Source organism: Sturnira hondurensis, unplaced genomic scaffold (assembly GCF_014824575.4).
Source record: "Sturnira hondurensis isolate 20B ecotype Veracruz unplaced genomic scaffold, ASM1482457v3 Scaffold0000648, whole genome shotgun sequence".
NCBI classification, from domain to species: domain Eukaryota; kingdom Metazoa; phylum Chordata; class Mammalia; order Chiroptera; family Phyllostomidae; genus Sturnira; species Sturnira hondurensis.
Genome location: NW_028073279.1, coordinates 1889571 through 1908597, shown reverse-complemented (window position 1 = coordinate 1908597; position 19027 = coordinate 1889571).

The following is a 19027-nucleotide window of genomic DNA, read 5'->3' as shown; positions in this document are numbered from 1 at the left end:
CTAACTTCAGAGTTTGGAAACAAACACAGATAAAAATTTCCTCCTTGCAACAACTGAAATGCTCAGAAATGAAACCAGCCATTTTTAGAAAAGCCTGAAGCTACGATTGTCTATGTACTAAGTATATTGCATTGTAGTAATATGCAACAAAATGACATAAACAGAGTAATCTTCTGAATCCAAGTTAGAATGGGATGTTCCTCAAAACAAAGCAAGTTTGCACAATATAACAACTTAACATGAAATGAAAATTACACCTTAACAGCAGGGCTACGACAGAAAGTGAATGTAAAAAGGTAAGAATCAGTGGGTGTCAACCCAATACTAATGCTTGGTGACTGTGTCCCTGGTCTACAGACAGTTTGCTGAATCAAGCTTCTCCAGGCTGATAAAATGAGTCCTTCATATGATCTCATTTTTTTATTCTGGTGTGTTAAACTAACCAAATGCCTTTATCCACCAGAAGTGAACAGTAAAGATTTAATTAGTCATATATTATGCAAATGCAGGTCTATTAGGGATAAACCAAGTCTGTGAGGATTAAACCACAGGACTTTTATTAATTTTATTTTCATGTCTTTTTTTTGGCTTAACAATAGACTTCTCTTTTTTCTTTTCTTTTTTAAATTTTTTTTTCAAGTACTGTTGTCTCCATGTTCCTGACACCACTTTTCCCCACCCTACCCACTGCACTGCCCCCCACCTCCCACCCTCAATCCTACCTTTGCCTTTGTCCATGTGTCCTTTATACATACTCCTGACAACCCTTCCCCTGCTTTCCTACATCATCCGTCTCCCTCTGGCTACTCTCAGTTTGTTCTTTATTTTAGTATCTCCGGTTGTATTTTGCTTGCTTGTTTGTTTTGTTGATTAAGTTCCACTTAAAGGTGAGATCATATGGTATTTGTCTTTTACTGCCTGGCTTATTTCACTTAGCACAATGCTCTCCAGATCCATCCATGCTGTTGCAAAAGGTAGGCATTCCTTCTTTCTTTCTGCTGTATAGTATTGCATTGTGTAAATGTACCACAGTTTTTTGATCCACTCATTTCCTGATGGGCACCTAGGTTGCTTCCAGCACTTGGCTATTATAAATTGTGCTGCTATGAACATTGGGGTGCATAGGTTCTTTTGGATTGGTGTTTTAGGGTTCTTAGGCTATAATCCAAGCAGTAGAATTGCCAGGTCAAAAGGCAATTCCATATTTAGTTTTCTGAGGAAATTCCATACTGATTTTCACAGTGTCTGTACCAGGCTGCATTCCCACCAACAGTGCACTAGGGTTCGCTTTTCTCCAAGCCTCTTCAGCACTTTTCGTTTGTTGATTTGTTTATGATGGCCATTCTGACTGATGTGAGGTGATATCTCATTGTGGTTTTAATTTGCATCTCTCTTATGGTTAGNTTTCCCCACCCTACCCACTGCACTGCCCTCCACCTCCCACCCTCAATCCTACCTTTGCCTTTGTCCATGTGTCCTTTATACATACCCCTGACAACCCTTCCCCTGCTTTCCTACATCATCCGTCTCCCTCTGGCTACTCTCAGTTTGTTCTTTATTTTAGTATCTCCGGTTGCATTTTGCTTGCTTATATGTCTTGTTGATTAGGTTCCACTTATAGGTGAGATCATATGGTATTTGTCTTTTACTGCCTGGCTTATTTCACTTAGCACAATGCTCTCCAGATCCCTCCATGCTGTTGCAAAAGGTAGGCATTCCTTCTTTCTTTCTGCTGTATAGTATTGCATTGTGTAAATGTACCACAGTTTTTTGATCCGCTCATTTCCTGATGGGCACCTAGGTTGCTTCCAGCACTTGGCTATTATAAATTGTGCTGCTATGAACATTGGGGTGCATAGGTTCTTTTGGATTGGTGTTTTAGGGTTCTTAGGCTATAATCCAAGCAGTAGAATTGCCAGGTCAAAAGGCAATTCCATATTTAGTTTTCTGAGGAAATTCCATACTGATTTTCACAGTGTCTGTACCAGGCTGCATTCCCACCAACAGTGCACTAGGGTTCGCTTTTCTCCAAGCCTCTTCAGCACTTTTCGTTTGTTGATTTGTTTATGATGGCCATTCTGACTGATGTGAGGTGATATCTTATTGTGGTTTTAATTTGCATCTCTCTTATGGTTAGCAATAATGAGCATCTTTTCATATGTCTCTGGGCCCTCTGTATGTCCTCCTTGGAGGAGTGTCTGTTCAAATCCTTTGCCCATTTTTAATTGGATTGTTTGTCTTCCTGGTGTGGAGTTATGTGAGTTCTTTATATATTTTGGAGATCAAACCCTTGTCTGAGGTATCATTGGCAAATATATTTTAGCATACATTTGGTTCTCTTTTCTTTTTGCTGATGTTTTCTTTAGCCAGGCAGAAGTTTTTTTTAATTTTGTTTTTTTTTAAGATTTTATTTATTTGTCTTTAGAAGGGAAGGGAAGGAGAGAGGGAGAGAAATATCAATGTATGGTTGCCTCTCATGTGTCCTGTGCTGGGAACTGGCCTGCAACCCAGGCATGTGCCCTGACTGGGAATCAAACCGCAATCTTTTGCTTCACAGGCCCGCACTCAATCCACTGAGCTACAACAGCCAGGGCAATTTTGAAGTCCCATTTGTTTATACTTTCCTTTATGTCCCTTGCTCTGGGGAACATATTGGTGAAATTATTGCGACATGCAATATCTGGGATTTTTCTGCCCATATTCTTCTTTAGGACTTTCATGGTGTTGCAACTTATATTTAAGTCTTTTTTCAGTCTTGAGTTTATTTTTGCGTATGGTGTAAGCTGATGGTGTCATTTTTTTTTCATGTAGCTGTCCATATCTCCCAACACCATTTGTTGAAAAGACTATTTTTATTCCATTTTATGCTTCTTCCCCCTTTGTTGAGTATTAATTGACCATAGAGACAGGGGTTTATTTCTGGGCTCTCTATTCTGTTCCTTGATCTCTATTCTGTTCTCTTGATCTATATGTTTGTTCTTATACCAGTACCAGGCTGTTTTGATTACAGTGGCCAGACCTCCATCTTATTTCTAACCCGACTACTCATGGTACAATAACTGTCTTTCTATGCATTTGCTTTGTTCACATCTATGAAATGTGAAACTTAGTTGAACTAAGATAGCAAACATATATAGAGGCAGCCTAGGTGTCTCTAAATTAATTTTTATGCCTTCATTGTATTTTTTCCACTACAATTTAGTCCCCTTACATCTCCCTGCCCCCAGCAATCACCACACTATCGCCCGTGTCCATGAGTTCTTTTTCCTTTCTGCTCATATGACATTTTATTATGACTAACGAATGACTCACACCTGTGAGATGCTGCTTGAAACACCTGGGCTGCCTCTGTATGTGTTTGCTGGCAGCAGCATCTTAGTCCAACCAACTTTTGCATTTCACAGATGTGAATTAAGCAAATGTGTATAAAGACAGTTATTGAGTAGCAGTAGAGTTAGAAATAAAGTGGATGTCTCTCAGGCTTATTCTTTTCAATTACAGCATTATATAAATAAAATAATGGAGAAGGGAAAGGAAGAATGGGAAGGGGAGGAGAAAAAAAGAAAATAAGAGAGAAAACAAGACAAGAGTAAAAATACTGGGCTTACAGATTGGAAAAAACCTTTTTGTTATATCTTACATCTTAAGAAGACAAGGAGCAAGTATGTAAAATGTCTGTGTTCAGGGCACTCATAATCTTTAATCCATTTTCACCGTTTATTTCAATGTTTTTGCATGACTTTGTGCTGGAATTTGTTTTTCAATATATTACACAAACAACCATACACAAATATACTTGAATAACTTACTGTTTGGAAATACCTCATTCAGAACACTGACATTTCTCTTACTTTTCTTAAATATATTGTTCAGTCAGCAAGGACTTTAAAAATATTCAAATAAAACAGGAATAATAAATTGTCAAAAATAACTGAAAATGAGAAAAGGATGAAGGTATAGCAAAATATCCTGATAGATATGCTTTATTCTTTCAGATACACGTGGCAGACCCAACAGCCCTACTGCCACCCCAGTGGCTCATGTCTCTATTTAACATTCCCCGCCCTCAGGGTGTGCATGGGACTGTGACTCACTGGAACCAATAAAATATGGCCAAGGTAATGAGATGTCACTCCTGTCATTACATTATGTATGTGTATCTATTGTATAAATATAAAATTATAAAATAAATGTAATATAAACTATATATAAACTGTTATAAATTGTATTTATTTGTCATAATACTGTCCATAATAATACTGTCCAGTTTTCAGCTACTAATTTTGTGGTATTTTGTCACACAGCAGCTAATCCAGCTCTATTCCATGGAAGCTTAGCCTAGTTATTCTAATACATTTTCTCTGTAGTTACAGGATAGAACCAGACACTCCCAAAACAAAAGCCAAGTTACATCTGTATAAACAATGCAATTTGGGATAAGTTACTTAATTTTGTAAGCGTCAGTTTTCTCATGTATAAAAATGGATATGATAATAACTAGCTTTCCGGTTTCATGTGAAGCTTAGAAGTGACAAATACAAAAAATGCATGGCATTCAAAAAATAACAGTTCAAGAAATAGTAAAATCTGGCTTATTGGTTGGGGCCATGAGGACCAGGACATGTTTTATGCCACAGACGTACTTTCAAAGAGGATGTCGTCTTTCCAAGTCTGGCGGTGAACATTGAGACCCACCGCCTGCATTCTCTCACTCTAGCCAATGATTTTTCTTACGGCATGGGCAAGAGTTGAGAAGCAAATTGTAGGCCATGGAACAGAGCAAGTCTTTGTGGGCTGCAAAGATTGAAACATATATTCTGAGTTTAATCACATCTTCTCCTAACTCACAAAAGAACTGGTCACATATTGAAAAATGAAATTGTATAGCCAATAAATATCTTTTTCACAATAAAAAATTACAATCACTTAAAAGCTTAAAGTTCTTACTTTAGTCCAATAAAATCACTTAGCAGATCTCAGCACTAATTATAGTAATTTAGTCTCTTTATATAAGTAAGATTCTGGGGGAACTTTAATCAAAGGAGACTAAGGATGCACAAATACTGATTTTACTGTTTGTATCTTTTTTTTATTTCTTCACATCTTTTCCCATTTGATTTAGTTCAAGAGCACCTGAGTTTTAACTGTTAAAGTGCACACTCATTATTGTTAAAAATCAAAAGAGAATTACTCTATAATAATAAATGTCACAAAAAACAGGCTATACCCTGGAGAAAATTTCTCCATGTGGGAACTAATAAAACCACAATTCCTCTTCAGCTAGAATTGCACATTATCAGGGCAGGGTGGTACAAATATCAAAGTTCTGACTCGGGGGAAAAATCAGTTTTTAATCACCATATAAGAGAATGGAAGTAGGACTTTAATATACTGTAATTTCATCCAAAGTTTTATATATATATATATATATATATATATACATACACACACACACACACACACATACACACACACATATACACCTATTTTTTCTTTGTCTGAATCAATGACATACAATAGCAAACCACAGCATATTTGACAGAAACTTTAATTTCTACCTCACTTGGTTTCTACTTTAAATACATGCCAAACTTTCACCAAGAAAACAGTCTCTGTGAGCAAAAGAAACTATGAATTCTGGGAACAATTATTCTCCTTGAACACTCTGAATAATTGTGAAAGCTACATGGTGGCTAGAATAACCAGAACGAAACAAATATTCATAGATTTAGTTTTATACCACAAAGTAAAAATACTGAGCCACAAAAAACTATTCACTAACTAACATTGGTGTAAATGTTAACATTCCAAATCTTTAAGGCCTCAGTCCCTTTCTAAAACAATGAAATACTCTTGATTGCTCTTCTTACTGAGATTTACGAAGGATCAAATGCTTTATACATTTTCAATGAAAAAAATCATTTTACAACTGTTCTGAAATTTAACAAGATTAGTGAGCATGAGGAATTTAAAATACACATTAATAAACTCAATGGTATATTTATTTTATTGAATAAACTGAAGTTCACATTCCTCACTATATTCTCATAATTGTAAGTGACTGGGCCATACATTTGATGCACTTCATAACTACAATGGAAAATCCACCAAATGGAAAGTTGTAAGAATGGATTTTATAAGCAGAATAAATACTACCATACACATGATCTTTAGAATAAAATTAAAAATTAGGTTTATCCTTTATCACCTAGAAAAACAGAATATGTTAAAATACTGGGTACTTTTGACAGATGCTACAGATTGCTGAAAATTGATATGTAGATATACATAACTTAATTCATATTTTTATGTTTACAACAAGAAAAGACTCAAAGCCTCGTTCATTTTTATCATAGCAAATGCACAAGGACTTCAAATAATATTGGAGAAAAATGATAATGATTTCTTAAAATTTTATGTGTTTTAGTAGACATCTTGGACTTCTCTCAAACATGTCTCACAACATTCTCCAAAAGCATAAATCAAATTAAGATGCAATAATAGGTTATATGGAAAAGAGACATTCTGCTACCAAGTTACACATGTGTTTATATCAAAACAAGGATTTCTAATGTCAAAGGCCCAAAATACCCAGAGTACACATGTTCATTAAGAAAAGAACATTGTTTTATTCCTTGAATGGTGCAAAATAGCTTATCTTTATTTATATGTATCTCCACTCTTCCAGGAAGGTCTACATTAAGCAGTAATCTGTCTCAGGCACTGCTTTATAACCTCATTCCTCTTCTGAAGATACCTATGGTCCAACCACAGTTACCCTATTTGCAAGTCCCTGAACGCAACCTGTACTTGTCTGCTACTGGCTTTCATCCCTGCCTTTCCACAGCCTAGAATATTTTTCAAATACCCTGTTTTCTCACATCCCTATCTGGTCTTTTTAAATGCTGTTCATTCTTTAAAATATAGCAAAAATGTTTCCCCTCTGCTGTCCTCAGTCACCACAGCAGGAATTAATCACACCTTCCTTGGGGCTTTCTAGCATTGTGTTTATACTTAACTTTTGACACCTGTCACTTCATGCATTTTGTTATGGCAATTTTGGAACACATTTTTCTCCCCCATTAAATTGTAAAATTATTTAGGTCAGGAGTAACAATTTAGTAAACATTGGCTGAATTTAATTTAATTCCAGTGTTCTGCATGAAATGCACAGAAAACAATTAAAATACTTCATTGGCTCTTATTATTAAAATATATTCCTCCCAAATTACACAATTATTCCCAGCAGTAAATGAACTCTGGGGTACCGTTCATGAACATGGGCAGTTAATAAATATCTCCTCTAATTTGAGATTGCCTACAAGGGATGCAAAAACTCTGAAATATTTTTTCCTGAGCCCAGATATAAAGTCACAGTAAACTGTTTTCTTTACTACACCTCAACTAAACTGTTAACTAAATTAAAAATATTATAACCTTGTCTAGACTGGTAGTTATCGACTTTTTGGTAAAAATCTCTTTTCAGTATCAAAAATGTCAAGACTCTCTACATCACTGGTTGTCTGCTGCTGTTTCCCAACACTAAGAACACCAGGAAGACAAACAATCCAATTAAAAAATGGGCAAAGGACCTGAACAGACACTTCTCCAAGGAGGACATACACAGGGCCTAGAGACACATGAAAGAGTGATCAGCATCACTAGCCATCAGAGAGATGCAAATTAAAAACACAAGGAGATGCCACTTCACATCAGTCAGAATGGCCATTATTAAAAATCAACAAGCATGTGCTGTGAGAGGATGTGGAGAAAAGCGAACCCTCGTGCACTGTTGGGGGGAATGCAGATTGGTGCAGCCACTGTGGAAGACAGTGTGGAATTTCCTCGAAACACTGAAAATGGAACTGCCTTTGACCCAGCAATTCCACTACTGGGATTATACCTTAAGAATCCCAAACACCCATTCAAAAACTATGCATCCCAATGTTCATAGCAACATGATTTACAATAGCCAAGTTATGGAAACAACCTCAGTGCCCACCAGTAAATGAGTGAATACAAAAACTGTGGTACATTTACAAAGTGCAATACTACACAGCAGAAAGAAAGAAGGAACTCCTACCCTTCCTGACAGCATGGATAGAACTGGAGAGCATTGTGCTAAATGAAATAAGCCAGGCAGTAAAAGCCAAATACCATATGATCTTACTTATAAATGGAGCCTAATGAACAAAAAAAAGGAGCAAAATACAACCAGAGACATGGAAATAAGAAATAAACTGACAGTGACTAGAGGGGAGCGGGGAGGGGATAATGATGGAAAGAAGAGAAAGGATCTTGTCGAGGAACAGGTATGAATGATCCATGGACATGGAGAGCAGGGTGAGGACTGACTATGGGAGGGGGAGAAGGGGATGGTGGGGAGAGGGGCATGGGCGGGGCAAGGGAGAGCAACAAGGAGAAATTGGGACAATTGTAATTGAACAACTATAAAAAAGAGAAAAAAGAAAACACTGAAAATAAAAAAGAACAACTCCCAGTTCATTGTTCTTCAATCTGATTCCCTCATGTCTTTTATGCCACTATTTCTCAGACCTCAGTAAAATCTTCAGTCAGTTGGCACTACCACTTGTTCACTGTCCTTCCCATGCACACCGTCCATGCTCTCATTTCTCTCCTCACTCAGCTTAGCTTCCATAGTTGGGAGGTTCTCCCTTCCATACATCCTCAACTTACTCCACCTGACAAGCCAGGCTAAATCCCAACCCTGATTAAACCCAACTCTCCTCAGAGTCTCCTCCTGCCTCTAAGCAGGTGCAGGTGGACACTCCCCTATGCTGGGCCCCCCTATTTTGATCATTTGTTGAGATGCATCACTAGTGAAGCCAGAGAGTTACACTGCGTCAGTCTTCTCTATCATCCTCAATAGAAGAGCTGGCTTCATGTTAAGTACTTGCTCCCTGAAAATTTTCCAAATACCTTTCACTTTCACAGTTGCCCTCTGCATGTCCCTCTGCTGCACTGAATGAGCTGTCTCTGCCCCTACCTATGACCTAGAACACAAGAGACAATAGGCTCAAGGAGGCTTAGGGGTATATCCATGTGAAGGAGTTAAGCATTTGAACTTGGACATTCCAGTGCTCATAAATTCCCAAAGTAGATGTTTATTTGCTTGGATGGCATAATGATACATAGCATTAGAAGAAAAATTAGTTAGACAAGATTGGGTTCAAATTAGGACAATACAATCTACCAGTTCCCTGACCTTTGTCACATTTATCTAATTTCTCAAATCCTACATTTTCTCATGTGTAAAGTGGGGATAATAATGTGTGTTACAAATAAGTGTTATTTCCTCTTCTGTTTATATAGATGTTGAGTCTTAGTTCATACTGAGTAACACATATGGCAGGAATGTTATAACTATACTCTGTACATCAGAAAACAAAAGACTAGAGAGGCATTAACTAAAACATGCATCTTGTATTCATTTCACCACATTTTGAAATTTTAAATTTTATTGGGAATTACTACTTAATCCCATCTGAGATATGAGCATAAACTGTAAAATAACTAATTTTATAGGACAACATATGTAAAGAATAGTGCACAAAGTACCCCATTATGGGAAGCCTGGAATTTCTTCCCATTACTGCCTATCGTTGCTCCAAATGCCAACCCCAGCTCACAATACTGCGCGCCTGTGTTTATTTCACTGTTATTACTTAACTGTACAGTCCTGTGGTTTGCAGAGCGGTGGATGCCTACCTTCTCAGGCAGTAAGTACTAAAAAAGGCTCCTTTGAACCATGGCAGAGATAAAAGATAGGAACAAAAGCCCCCCGCAGTGACACTTGAAAAGTTGACCACTTAAAAATGTTGTCAATGAGGAGATTTCGAAACCATCTTTCAAACCCCGATGCCTAGTGTTACCATATTGTGACAGGTAACTTAAGGAGAGAGAATAAATCTTCCAAGCTGCTATTTTTTCCCGCAGGTTGCAGATTTATTTCCTCCTCAAATTACAGCCTTCACTCTTGCTTAATTTTCATTGTCCTAATAATTCATCACAGCGGGCTTCATGTCAGCGTGGCGGCAAGAAGGGAAGCTTTGCTGGTTCTCAGCAAATTCACATTTCAAGGAAGAATTTATTCTGAATAAACAGCAAAATATGCAAGCCCAGATTGCCAGTTAGTGTTAAAATACAGCTATATGTAAATAACCCAAGAAGGCTGCTTCAGATAAAATCCTATATTTCTATGATTAGTGTTTAATTTTTCAATTCCAGGTAATTTACCATTACTAAAAAGGCTATGATTGAAGTTGACCTCAGTGTCCCACTTATTTCACTAAGAGCACAAATAAATATATAATTAAAAATGCCAGATACACAATCCTATTGCTAGAAGTTGAAAGTTAATGATTACATGACAGTGAATGATACAATCTTTTTTTTTTTAACCTAGCACATCCAGTCTGTACTCTAGTGCATAATTAATGAAGAAGTAAAGACTAACAATGAGGAAAGAAATTTTGGAATATTCATCTGAATTCAGCTTTCACTGATACATCCTCACTCTTTAGGTGAAACAAATAAACTTTGTGTACGAAGAAAAATAAAATAAAATAAAATAAAATAAAATAAAACAACATGGGGGAGGCACAAGATGCAGATCCTACATTTCACTTCCTCTGGCATCTGTTTGACCTTCTAAGGATGTGCCTTTGTACACAACTGTGAAGTGCACACATGTCCCCACAATAATCTTCGCTAATGAGAGTGGGAAGACCCTGAATGCTGGGCATTTATGATTTTGGTTGGTCACTAGGCACATCACACACCAGCGTTGATTTCCATTTGCCTAATGAAGGAATAGCAAACTCAGACAACTTCAGGTACCAAACAGAAAATGTAAATTTAGGATTCAGAACAGTGGGCACATTTAGGAATAGAATAGGACATGACCTTTGAAAAAGTATTAAAATTTAAAAGTATATTAAATACTCCAATAGATAAATCTCCTTTAGTCACCAGTTTTTTTCAGTTTTTTTCCATTATACTAATTTTATACCCTACATTATACTAATTTTATTCCCTACATTATACTAATTTTATTCTCTAGTAGGAAATTACATACTGAGCGTCACATTCAGGAGCAATTAGAGCTGGCATAGAGCATGAAAGGTCAAACATAGCTCTTGGAATTTTCTCCTGGTCACTTCTTAAGGTTGAGTGAGCGTTAAGTTGTGCACGCAAAGGCAGAGTTGCTAAATGTTATGGAAACATAGAAACATCTGTGAAGACAGAAGGTGCTCCTCAGCTTATATAGAATGATGACCTTCTTAATCCAGCCTTTGACTAACAGGTGTAACTAGTTATAATTTCCTGATTGTCAATGAGTTCCAGTGGATTACTGTTGTAGCCTCGTGAGTTCCTGAGTTTGTAGCTTAATGTAGGCTGTGCTCCATGAATAGCTACCTGTAAATCCCCCAGAACTTCTGAACAAACCTTAGCCTAACTCATTTTGGATAAACACCATACACCACGTGCAGGGGAATTCAAATATTAAAACTTGCTTACACAGGACACAGTACTCTCCATCTTGCTTTAACATTTCTAGGAGCAAGTCAAAGTGATCAAAATTTAGCAAGGAGCATGTCAAAGTGATTTCTCAGTATAATGTCAACTCATATACTTCCAAGTTCTTTTCCAGGATGGTGAGATCTGCTTAACATGTCCATTGATTGGTGTAAGATTCCTTACTGTGCTTGTTCTCAAATTACCGAACAGCTGGGAAGAGGCCGTAGACCTTGGCACAGCAATTTATGTTCTCATAACTGATAAGATGAGGTTAAAGAAGTGATTCCTCCCTGAGGATCCCAATGTAAAAAATTAAAAGCAAAAATAATTTTTGTTTAGGGTTTGATTTACATTTACTGTATCTTCTTACCACGAACATGGTGACCGTTCCTCAGTAATAACACAGAGAGGTTTGGTTGATTGAGGACCACTTCCTACTTCTATGGCTGGATAAATCCTGCCCCAAACACTTCTTTCTAAAGTGCAACTTTGGAAATAAACAATAAAAATCAATCTCATTGTTTATTATGAATACGACTAGCAAAAATATTCATGTGGTCACTAGATTGCTTCTTCATTTTTGGCTAGCTCAATTCAATATAAAAGGAAGTGAAATAATATTAATTTTTTGAAAAAAATGAATGCTCCAAGAGTTTTGATATGATGTTCCAAACCTTTCCCCTAAGATAATAAAAATGTCTAAGAAAAATAAGATTCTAAATATGAAAAACAAAACAGAGAAATAGGCATTGGATGTTATCTCAAATGATTCAATTAAAACCAATCCAAAGCCATCTGGGGCACCACAGGGAGATACTTGGTCTTCATCTCTGGTTCCTGGCACAGAGCTCCTAAACTCTCAAAACTTCATGTGTGTTAAAATTTCACACGTGAAAAAGGTGATAGGACTGTCTTTTATTGAAATGAGGTGATTCTTGGCAGGGCCCCTAGTCAGTTTCAGGATGGAGCTTGGTTTCCAGAAACAACAGACCTTGTTTAGAAGTTTAGAACTTTAAGCCTCGCCTCCCAACCTCCAGGTCAGTGAAATGGGCTGAAAGGTGAACCCCACTGAGACACGAGGAGGATGGCGCTCCCAGAAGAAGCATGGAAACTGTGTACCAGCGCCCTCTTCCATAGCTCACTTATGTGTCTTTTCTGTTTGGCTCTTCCTCAGTTGTACCCTTTAGAGTAAACCAGAAAATATAAGTGAGGTATTTTACTGAGTTCTGTGAATCACTCTGGTGAATTATCAACCCGAGCAAGGGTTGTAGGAACCCTCAATCTACAGCCCATCAGTCAGAAGTACAAGTGACTTAGAACTTGTAATAGGGATCTGAAATGGGGATAATCTTGTAGCACTGAGCTCTCTCAGTTGTGGAAGTTGGTGCCAATTCTGGGTAGATATAATCAGAATTAGATTGAATTGGTTGACACCTGGTTGGTGTCAGAGAACTGGAGAAGTGCTATTGGAAAAGACATGTATTTGGTACCAAGAGGAAAAAGAAAAGCTCACATTTGGTATCAGATGTGATGTGAGTAAAAACAGATGAGTTCAGTAAAGTGTTTCAAAGTTTAGTGCTCTCTCCCTTTTCCCAAAGGTGATAAAAGAAGAGTTCAGGTTCCAGAGAACTCACAATTTCCCTCTCACTTGTTTCCAAAAAATAAACTTCTTCCTTTTTATCGAAAGCAAAGCCATCACCATTACCCCATATCTTTCTGTTATGCTGGTTCTACCACCAAGATAGTTGGCATAGTTTATTAAGCTAGTTCTTTAATAAAAAACATATTCGTAGGATCACATATTCTTTTTTAAGTCTTTTTTTAAAGATTCTATTTATTTATCTTTAGAGGGGACAGGAAGGAGAGAAGGAGAGAAATATCAATGTATGGTTGCCTCTCATTCATCCCCTGCTGGGAACTGGCCTGCAACCCAGGCATGTGCCCTGACTGGGAATCGAACCTCGATGCCCTGGTTCACAGGTCCACACTCAATCCACTGAGCTACACCAGCCAGGGGGATCACATATCCTAATTTTCTGTAATAAGCTAGGGAAAATAAAGCAGTATAACCTCCTCTTTCCTGTTGAAGATGTGTTATTTGCTTGTCCCTTAACCCTAGTCTCTTTTTAAACAATAATTTTGTTATTTTACTTGCATCATTGTTCTTTGTGCTATTATTGTTCATGTTCTTATTATTTTGCATAATTAAGGTATCCAATTGTTTAAAAGGTGGCTTCCAGGAAAAAAATAAAAAGGTTTTTAAAGAAGTTAGTCAAATGGAAAGGGAAAACCATTTAAAATTTGTCTTGAGTTGATTGGCGGGGGAAGTATTTACACACAGCATAGAATGCCATCGAGGCCCTGAGGGTGATCTGCTTCAACTCATCTCCTCACTCTCCTTTCTGATCCTTTTATTTTTTATTTTTTTAAACATTTTATTTATTTATCTTTAGAGAGGAAGGGAAGGAGAGAGGAAGGAAACATCAACGTATGGTTGCTTCTCATGCATCCCCTGCAGGGAACTGGCCTGCAACCCAGGCATGTGCCCTGACTGGGAATCGAACTGCGATCGTCTGGTTCACAGGCCTGTGCTCAAATCCACTGAGCTACACCAGCCAGGGCTCCAATCCTTTTAAACAGGACTCTGTATTGTGTTCTGTTGGCTTCATCTCTAAAACCCAGGAAGGAGCAGTTCATTCAAACTCCTATGATGTTTCCCACAATTCAAACTCTACTTTCACCCTGGCCCTCTATCATCTAGGCCTCTGTGGTTCAAGAGTGAAATTGGACAATATTCAATTTTTATTTATAACACTTCTCCAGAAAGGCCTGCTAACTAATAATCTCATAAATTATTCAGAAATGATTTTTTAAAAGCCACTCTGTTAAAAGCACCATCCATAGCTGCAGAGCAAGGCAAGAACTAATACTGTGTCAGATTTCTTTTTTGAAATTATTTTTATCACCATTTATTCCTCCTATACCCTCTTCCACTTCCACCCACCCCCTCCCCTGAAATGATCACACTGTCGTCCCTGTTCGTGAGTTCTTTCTTTTTATTTTTTGCTCAACCCCTCCCCCCAGCCCTACCCAGAGAGCTGTCAGTCTGCTCTCTACCCATGAGTCTGTCAGATTTCTACTGAGATACCTTAATAATTTTGGAAAAGAAGGCATGCTTCTACAAACCAAAACCGCAAGTCACTTTATATTTAAACAAAAGTAAAAAAATATATATACATTTTAAACAGTGTCCTGGCGATTATGCCCTAATGGCTACTTTAGTGAGTCAAGTAGAGATAGCTAAAGAAACAAGATGGAAAGGAGGGTCATGGAGTGTTTCAATTGTACATAACATCATGGAGGTCCTAGATTCCTTACCGGGAATAAAAGGTGTAAATATCAAAAAATACATAAAAATACCCATAAATCCATGCATAAATGATTGAATAAATAAATAAATGGTAGATAAAAGCAAATCTCTTATGCAGAAATGTTCCAAGTTATTTATGTGGACCGTCTGACCTGGAGGAGCTGGGACATAACACTCCTGAAGCATGAACTTTGCGGAGTGACTTCCCCACAGAGCGCAATGTGGAGGGGGGCAGAGTCAGTATGCAGTGGAGAAAACGGACCAACACTCTCTGCCTGGTGATCAAGGGCAGCATCAGTGGTGAAAAGTCATGTTGATGGTATATACTCCTGATATTTTGTAGTGAAAACATCACTCCATCTCTGGTTTTCTTCCCAAGAATTCACAACACTAGTTTAATGGTGAGGAAAAACATCAGACAAATCTCAGTGAGGGACATCTGACAGTATACCTGACTTGTACTCCTCCAGTCTATCAAAGTCATCAAAAACGGAGTGGAAAACTGCCATACCTGGGGCAGCTTTAGGTGTAACCATGTATCAGTGTGTGTTCAGTTGTTGCAAATTCCATACTAATGGAATATCCCATACTAATGTTCGATGGTAATGATAAGGCAAACCAGTGCAAGGCATATGAGAACTCTGTACTATCATCACAACTTTTCTGTAAATCTAATATTATTATAAGGTAAAAAAACTTTATTTAAAAATATATGATCTTTGCTTCCAAGTAGCTAATGTAAGGAATGAAGACATTGGAAAAAAATGCTTCTTGGTCTCTCACAGAAAACTCTCTCCACCATGGCTGTGGTTATGAAGAACATAGCACTAGAGTACATCCAGGAAGGTACTTAAAAACTCGACAGACCTGCTCATCTGATTTAGAACTATGTCAAGTGTCTGCTTATTCCTAGGGGTAGACACTGATTTAAATTCTAAATGGTTCTTATGCCATTTACTTAAGAATTAAACTTTAAAAGATTAATTGTAATTCTTCCTCTTCCTAAGCTAGGGACACAGTAAAGAGAATGAAATTTTGATATACCATAATTTATTTGGGGTGATTACATCATCTCTCTAAGTTTCCTCTTGCAATATTCTGGTCATGAACCTTGAAAAAATGAATCTCCATCTATATCCATTTACCTGAATTATCATAAACAAAAAATCTTCGAGTACAAAAAGAGAAAAATAATGTATTTGGAAACTTATCACTCATCCATTCATTTTCCTAAATTGGATACAATAACATGATTTTTTTTCTTAAAGGAATGGTAGATTTCTACAATTAAAAAAAGGTTTTTACTGCTGTTTGGATAACTTGTAAATGATGCTGCAACTTTATTCTCTAAATTTAAGTTACTGCAGCTTTTTTCTCTCTAATAGTTTGCATGTTTCCTATTTCATTTTTAGATCTGAGCCATACCAGAATTTATTCGTGGCCTCTGTAATAGTCAATTGGGTGTTAGCTGTATAAAATGCATTGAGTGGTTTTATCTGTTCTGTAAGCTATATAACAAATTACCCTAAAATTTAGCAGTTTAAATCAAAGGACATCTATGATGTTGCAGTTTCTGTGGGCCAGCAATTCAGTAGCAGTGCAGCTAGATGGTTTTGGCCCGGAGTCCGTCATGAGGCTGTCTTCATGCTTTCAACCAGGGCTGCATTCTATCTTAAGGCTGGACTGGGGAAGTACTTCCAAGCTCACTCGCATAACTATTGGGAGCACTTAGGAGATCCACTCTCAACCCCACTCATGTGGAACTCTTCACAGTGCACAGGGAGGCAGCTGGCTTCCCTAAAGTGAGTGATGAGAGAGTGAGAATGAGTGATAAAACTCAAGATAGAGCCATAATACTTCATAACATAATCCTGGAAGTGAAAACCCAACATTTCTGCTGTATTCCCCTTAGTTAAAAGTAAGTCAATGAGTCCTGAGCACACTCAAGAGGCAGGCATCACACAGGGCAGAATCCTAGGAGGCAGAGACCATTAGAAACCACCTTAAAAGCTGCCTACCTCAACTGACACCTGGCATCTTTCCCTTTCTTCTGAAAATGTTATAAAAGCAATAAGGATATCACAAATAGAACATAACCAAAGAAAACATGACACCTTTCTTTTTTTTTTTTCACAGAACTGAGAGACAAAGAAGCCATATGCAGGGGTGAGCAAAAGTAGGTTTGAATTCAGCCACCTCAGGAGGCAGTGGGGCTAACCCAAGCAGGTCACTGAAATTCAGGTGTGTTTACAGATTTTCAAAGACAACAAGGAAGGGTAAATACTGAAGGCCAGCCATTTGGGCGCTGATGAGACTGTGTGTAAGTGGCCTGTGCCATTGTGACGGCCTCTTCAGTTAACACAGCTATTGTAATAATCAGAGCCTGCACGACTTTTTCCCACAGGCACAACTGTAAAACTACTTTTGCTCCACCCTGTATTACAGAGTAACCATAAGGGCTATCAGAGTCCGCAGTAATCTTCCAAAAACTACAAGGAAGTGAGAGAAGTGAAGAAAATCATAGGGAATGCAGAGATTGCAGGAATAAGTAAGATAATCATGTAATTTGTAATCCATGCCAGAAAACATTGGTATAGTTTAACTTATTGTGAGACATTTATATTTAAAGCATATGAGAGACCATTATTTATTTTCCATATTGGTAAAATTATCTAAATTTGATAATCAGTATTTTTATACACCATTGGTAAAGTTCAAACTGATACAACCTTTATGTAGTATAATATTTGAATACCTGTGAAAATTATAAATACATGCGTTCTCTGACTCAGTAATTCCACTTCAGGATATTTAGCTTTGGAATATCCTACACAAATATCAGGCAATGTATTGTAGCATTATTATAAAGAAAACATTTGAAAACCATATCAATATTAATCAATAGATAGCTAGTTAAATAAAGTAAGCGAGAGGGGACTGGGAGATAAACCCACGCCTGTATCAGTGACTAGTATCTGACAAAGGAGTCAAGAGAACACAATGGAGCAAAGACAGTCTCTTCAATAAATGGTGTTGGGGAAACTGGACTGGTACATGTAATAAATAAAACTAGACCACCAATTTATACCATACACAAAAAATAAACTCAAAACAGATAAAAGGCTCAAATGTAAGTTGTGAACCCATAAAAATCCTAGAAGGAAACATAAGTAGTAACATCTCAGATATTCAACATAGAAATATATTTGCCAGTGTATCTCTCAAGGCTCTGGAAACCAAGTCGAAAATAGACACATGGGACTGCATCAACTTAAAAAGCTTCTGTAGAGCTAAAGAAACCTTCAGCTGATTGGTAGGAAACCCATTGTATGGGAGAACATTTTTACCAATGATACATCTGACAAGGTTTAATCTCAAAAATATATAAAGAGCTAACAAAACTCAATGCAAGGGAAACAACTCAACTTAGAAATGGGCAAAAGACTTGAAGAGACACTTCTCCAAAGAGGACATAGAGTGGGCCCATAGACATATAAAAATGTTCAACATCACTAATCATCAGAGAAATGCAAATTAAAACTTCAGTGAGACATCATCTTTCACCTGTCAGAAGGGCTACCATCAGTAAAGCAACAAACAAGTGCTGGCGAGGCTGTGGAGAAGCAGGAACCCTAGTGCACTGTTGGTGGGAATGCGGACTGGTGTGGGAGCCAATATGGACTATCCGTTGGAAATTAAAAGTGGGATTCTCTTTTGACCCAGTGATTCCACTTCTAGGAATATACCCCAAGGATTCTGAAACATCAGTACAAAAAATATGCACCTCTATATTTATAGCAGTGCTATTTACCACAGCCAAGATTTAGAAACAGCTTAAGTGCCCATCAGCAGACGAGTGGATAAAAAAGCTGTAGTACATTTATACAAGGGAACACCATGCGGCAGTGAAAAAGAACAAACTCACATCTTGCAACAGCATGGATGGACATGGAGAAAATTATACTAAGTGAATTAAGCCAACCAGTGAAAGAAAAATACCACACGATTTCACTTATATGTGGCATCTAATGAACACAATAAGCTAACAAACAAAATAGTAACAGAAACTTAGATCCATAAAACAAACTGCCAGCTGCCAGAAAGGAGGGGGAAAGG